This window comes from Elephantulus edwardii, unplaced genomic scaffold (genome assembly GCF_000299155.1).
Source record: "Elephantulus edwardii isolate Elephantulus edwardi_28Jun2011 unplaced genomic scaffold, EleEdw1.0 scaffold00292, whole genome shotgun sequence".
Classification (NCBI taxonomy): Eukaryota; Metazoa; Chordata; class Mammalia; order Macroscelidea; family Macroscelididae; genus Elephantulus; species Elephantulus edwardii.
The window spans coordinates 2,323,578-2,329,990 of record NW_006400042.1 but is presented as its reverse complement, the minus strand read 5'-3'; positions in this window follow the sequence as shown (position 1 = coordinate 2,329,990).

Genomic DNA, 6,413 nt, shown 5'->3' with positions numbered 1-6,413 from the left:
GGGGAAGAGTTGACAGGGAGAAAATTGCGACAATAAATGAATGGAAATCCAAAGTCTCATATAATCATTATCATTCATTGTTTTATAAAATAAATCACCATTCAATCATGTCAATCATTACCCTGTCTTTCCAGATCCCCACTGGATTTTTCCCATTCTCTTTTTCACCCTTTCCTCCACCTATGAACTTGTGAAATCTTATGATTTTCCCCCTGCCCACTCTCACTCCTCTGTTCCCACCCCTTCCCTCTTTGGGTTTCCAAACACATTTTATTAGTTATCCTTCTGGTTTTACTATAATGGTCTTATGTAGTATTTACCCTTATGATACTGAATTAGTTTATTCAGCATAATGCCCACCAGACTCTCCAAGTTAGGTAGGAATTTTCTAAATTACAGCTCCTGAGTACTGCACAATATTGTATCATGTGTATTTACCACAATTTCTCATCTGTTCAATTGTGGTTGGACATTTGGGCTGTTTTTATGTTTTTTCAATTGTGAACAACATTGCTATGAACATTGGTGTATAAATCTCTGGGTAAGTTCTAATTTCGTTGGGGTATATTCCTGGGAGTGGAATAGCTGGATCATAAGGTATTTCTTTCTTTTTTAAAATTATTAATTTTAATGAAAGTCTACAGAAACTTTGGGTTTCCATTCATTCATTGTTTCAATTTCTTCCTGCCCACTCCTCCCTCTTTGAAAAGTAAAAGAAAAAAGATTTTATTGTTATACAACCCCTCCCCCAAAGTCCATTCCACTATGCAGCCTTTGTTCTGGACTCCTGTCATGACAATAATACCTGCTCATATGCCCCTTTTAAGGGCATGCTCCCTCATCTGTTTCAACGAAGTATACCTAATTTATCCCATCTTTTTCAGTCTCTTCTCAACCCTGATGTCAGTCCCATTTTACAACAGTGGCACTATGCAATATTTGTCCTTTTGTGACTGATATATTTCACTCAGCATAATGTCCTCCAGGGTCATCCATTTTGTATAATATTTTATTAGTTTCTTGTTTTTCAAAGCAGTGTAGTATTCCATTGTGTGAATATATCAGAGCTTCTCAATCCATTTGTTTGTTGATTGGGCACTTAGATTATTTTCAACTCTTTACTATTGTGAACAAAGCCAGGATAAACGTGGGTGTCCATATATCTGCTTGGGTGGCAGTTATGGTTTCTTGAGGGTAAATCCTCAGTAATGGAGTTGCTGGGTCAAATGGTATTTCTATTTCCAACTTTTTGAGAAAGCGCCATACTGCCTTCCATAGTGGTTGCACGATTTTACACACTCCCACCAACAGTGAATAAAGGGTCCAGGTTCTCCACAACCTCACCAGCATTTGTTGTTTGCTGTTCTGTTAAATTTTGCTATTCTGACTGGGGTGAGATGATATTTCATAGTTGTTTTGATTTGCATCTCTCATAGAGCTGGGGATTTTGAACATTTCTTCACATGTGTGTGCGCCATCTGAATGTCTTCTTTGGTGAAGTGTCTGTTCATATCCTGTGCCCATTTTTCATTTTAGTTGTTCATCTTTATCTTGTTGTGGTGCATAAGGAATTTCTTATGTTCAACTTTAGGTGGAAATGCCAAACTGCATTCCAGAGTGGTTGTACCATTTCAGAATCCCACCAACATTGTATTAGAGTGCCTATCTGTCCACATGCTTTCCAACATTTATTGCTTATGGTTGTTGTTGTTGTTGTTGTTGTTATGTGCCATCGAGTCGCCTGCAACTCATAGCGACCCTATGTACAACAGCCCTAAACTCCGCTCTGTCCTGTGCCAATCGCACTGTCTCTGACTTATTAAATTTTGCCACCATTACTGGGATGAGATGGTGTCTCAGTGTGGTTTTGATTTGCATCGCTTTTATCACTAATGATTTTGAGCATTTCTTTATGTATCTTTTGGCCATCCAGATGTCTTTCTCCATGAAAAGTCTCTCAATAATATATCCTGCTCATTTTGTAATTTTGTTATTAGTCTTTTTCTTGTGGAGGCCCTGTAATATTCTATAAACTTTTGTTATGAGACTCTTGCCTGATAAAGTATTGCCAAATACAGTCTCCCGATCACTAAGGTTTCTTTTCATCCTTTCGGAAATAGTTTTTTATGTGCACAGAGATTTAATATTTAGAAGGTCTCATTCATCAATTTTATCCTTTTCTGGTTGTGTTGGAGACATGGATTTTCTCCATTTCACATACTTTTAGCTCATGGCCAAGAGGGACCTGTCTTTGGAGAAAGACAACATGCTTGGAAGGGTGGAGGGACAGTGCAGGACAGGAAGACCTTAGATTAGAGGGATTGATACAGAAACTGAGATAATGGGGGTAAGGGTATCAGAAGTGGTAAGACTGGCTCAGGATAGAACAGGTTTCAGAGCTGTTGTACATAGGGTCACTATGTTACACAGGCAACTCTCTGACACATAAAAATCATTCTTTTCAATTTCTCATCAGAAAATTTCAATAGCGTTTCTTTATCCAAAAGATTTCCTTGTTCTATATTTCATCACTTATTTGTGCCATCCTCTCCTACTTTTTGTTTGTTTTGGGTAGTTTGAAATTTTCTATTGCTTCTAAGACACTGTGGTGGTCTTTGTATAAGTTTGTTTTGATTGTGCAATATCAGTTGGTAAAATGGTTTGCTAATTTAGTAATTCTTAGTCTTTCACATTCTTTCTTCTGATGATAGTAGTGATGGATAGTGTTGTGTGCAAAGTTCTCTACTGTTTGTGTAGAGAAGTTGAGGGAAAATTGGGTCTTGGTTGGCTGCAATATCCAATCTATCATTAGTTCAAGTGGTGCTGATTTTTGCTTTTGTTAAATGGTAAAGCTCCAAGAGATGAAGGTATGGCTCAGTTGTCACTTTTGCTGTTTGTTGCCCAACAGAACAGGGGTGGAAATACCTCCCCCAAAATGTCACAGTGGGTAATAGAGGAAAGAAATAAAAAAATTAAAGGAGAAAAAAGCAATGCAAAGCAAAGAGAAAGGAGAAAAAGAAAAGGGAAAGCAAAAGAGAAAAAATACAGGATGAAAAACCAAAATAAACATTAATTAAAAAACAAAAACTAAAATCTAGGACTTGTTGGGGATGGCTAGACATTAGTTAGGTACTCATGTCACAATTGTGGTGAGTGAAGGCAAGAAATCTCCGGGATGATATTTCTATAGGCTCAGCAGAAGACTGGGATTGTGATGTAAGGAGAGTGTTTCTGTTCATCTGAAGGATGACTGAAACATTAAACCAAGAACAGAGCTTTCATAGACCCTGGAACATGGTGCCAGGACAAGATAACATTTTGGCTAGCCTAGGCAGCTTTGAGAGGCAGGGTACACAAATACAATAAACTTTCTGCTGCCCTCAGAGGTGCTTATGGCAATCTGCCTGACCAAAGGTGGTGTCTCTGCTATTCCAGGCCATGGGTTCAGGCATGTCACCCAATCTTAGATGTTTCACTTTGCCAGAATGAGGAAATAGAGAACACATGTGTCTATAGAAGAAAGACTTGCACCTGGTGCCAAATCTACAAAGCCTCTGTCAGACCAACAAGTATATTGTAGGTGGGCAGGAGGTCAGATAATATACTTACCCCAGCACTAATTTGAAGAGTGCTTGTACCTGTCTGTGTGGGGACATGTTGTGACCAGATACACAATGCTACAAACTAGACCTGAGAGGGAGCCGAGACGGGTAAATCACTCCATTGAACTCCAGGAGGATATAGGGATCAATAGGGAGATCACACCTTGCTTGTTATTAGCCATCTGCTTGTGTGGGCAGTATTTCAGTCCTGGGTTCCTGTCCTAGTCAGAAAGTTGCTTACAAAAGTTGAAAATGGCATCAAATCAAGTTCACAATTTATCACTCTATATTTGTTTCCTTATTCAATATTCAATCTAGTTTTTTTTCTTTCATTTGGTACATGAACTGTCTCTTTATTATTTCTTTGAAACTCAGAGTCCAGGATAATAATTCATACCTGTTATCTCATTTTCTGTGTCTTCACTGTAGGGAGTCTGTTGTGCCATCTACCTAGTCTTGATAGAAATAAACTCATTTTTAAAAAATCTATCCTTATTTTAAAGTACCAAATAAAGTAGTGCTTCCTTTCCTCTTTAGATGTTTTTTCTGTTGCATCATTGAACCCACTGACTTAATGTCAATATGTTACAAAATTCCAATAATATCACTGTTTTCCAACTCCTACATGTTCAGTTACTAAATCCAGTGTCACTTTGACCAAGTTGCTTCATTTATATGGCCTCATCTTTTAAGTAGTTTGTCAAACTATCCTTTCTTAATCTGCTATGATTTCTTAATCTTAAAGGTAATAACTGGGAAAATGATCTAAATTACTAAGGTGGATTTTTGTTGTGTTGTTGGCTTTAGGACACTATTTATCATGTTAAGTACTTGACACTGCCTGACAATAGTTAATAGTTAATCTTTAGTTAGAGTGCAGTTGTAAGTTTAGCTTTATTTCCATAGAAATGGATTACTCATCCATGGTCTGATTAAGATGAGGAGAAATGTGGCGTCAGGATTGGTGGAAAATCTATCTATCAACAATCTGTGTTATACGGACGGCACAACCCTGCTTGTTGAAACTGAGGAAGACCTGAAGGACTTGCTGCAGAGGGTCAAGGACTCAGCCTTCAATATGGATTGAGGCTCAATATCAAGAAGACAAAGATTCTCAGCACTGGACCAATTGGCAGGATCAGAATGGATAGTGAAGAGATTGAGATTGTTCACAGCTTTAGTTTCCTTGGCTCCACAGTCAATATTCTTGGCACCACCAACCAGGAAATTAAAAGACGTATTGCAATGGGAAAGTCTGCTGTTAGGGACTTCTCCAAAATACTGAAGAGCAATGGTGTCTCTCTGTAGACTAAGGTGCGGCAATAGGCCATGGTCTTTCTAATCACTTATTATGCATCAGAGAGTTGGAAGATAGAAGAAGAATTGATGCCTTTGAGCTGTGGTGCTGGAGAAGAGTATTGAGGGTACCATGGACTGCTAGGAAAACAAATAGATTCATCCTGAAGAGGTTTAAACTGGGCTGCTCCTTGGAGGCAAGGATTCTGAGGCTTCATCTGACATACTTTGGACATGTTATCCTTGGAGAAGGATATCATGCTTGGGAGGGTGGAGGGACAGCGCAGGAGGGGAAGGCCCTCTTTGAGGTGGATTGATTCAGTGACTGGGGTAATCGGGATGGATATACAGTAGACAGTACAATTGGCACAGGACAGAGCAGAGTTTTGGCTGTTGTACTTGATGGCACATAACAACAACAACAACAACAACCCTATATGGAAAACTGGTCTTTAACCCAACTAGAGACCCACAGGTACTATGAAAGCCCATGAAACTGAGAAGATAAAGGCAAAAAAGACTTGAAAATTGGCAAAGCAAAAATAATACATAGTTCATCAATTGACAACTACACCTTAACCAAATGTTGTTTTTGTTAAGTGCCATTAAGTTTCAGATGGCTCATAACGACCCTATGAAGGAAAGTCCTCAATGCTTGAGTGCCTTTCATCCTCTCTCCAGGTTCATAGGGTTTCTGGAGGCAAGCTATTATGGAAATGGATGCCACTCCTCCCCAAGCTTGTTTTAATCAGGGAGCTCTACCCCACTCTCTGTCCACATTGGGTAGCCAACCATTAACGCATTTGTCACAGTGTTCAGCCTCACAGCAACCACAAGTGACTGCGGTACGGCAACTTGTACACCAGGGCAATACTACCTAGAGGAATGTCTGAACAAAAACAATGAAAGACAGGCCCGAGGGCCGCGGATTAAAAGTCAACAACCATTTGACTGTGTGGATCATAACAAACTGTGGCTGACTCTGAGAAGAATGGGAATCCCAGAACACTTGATCGTGCTAATGCGAAACCTATACTTGGACAAGGAGGCAGTCATCAGAACAGAGCAAGGGAATACTGCATGGCTGAAAATGGGAAGGGCGTACCCCGGGGATGCATCCTATCTCCATACTTTTTCAACCTATATGCAGAACAGATTATCCAGGAGGCTGGGCTCTATGAGGAGAAATGTGGTGGACGATTTATCAACAATCTGCGTTATGCAGATGACACAACCCTGCTTGCTGAAACTGAAGAGCACCTGAAGCACCTGCTGCAGAGGGTAAAGGACTGCAGCCTACCATATGGATTGAGGCTCAATGTCAAGAAGACAAAGATTCTCACCACTGGACCAACTGGCAGCATCGGGATGGATGGTGAAGAGCTTGAGATTGTACACAGCTTTAGTTTGCTTGGCTCCACAGTCAACACCCTTGACACCTGTAGCCAGGAAATTAAAAGGTGCATTATGCTGAGTGAAATATCCCAGTCACAAAAGGACAAATATTACATGATG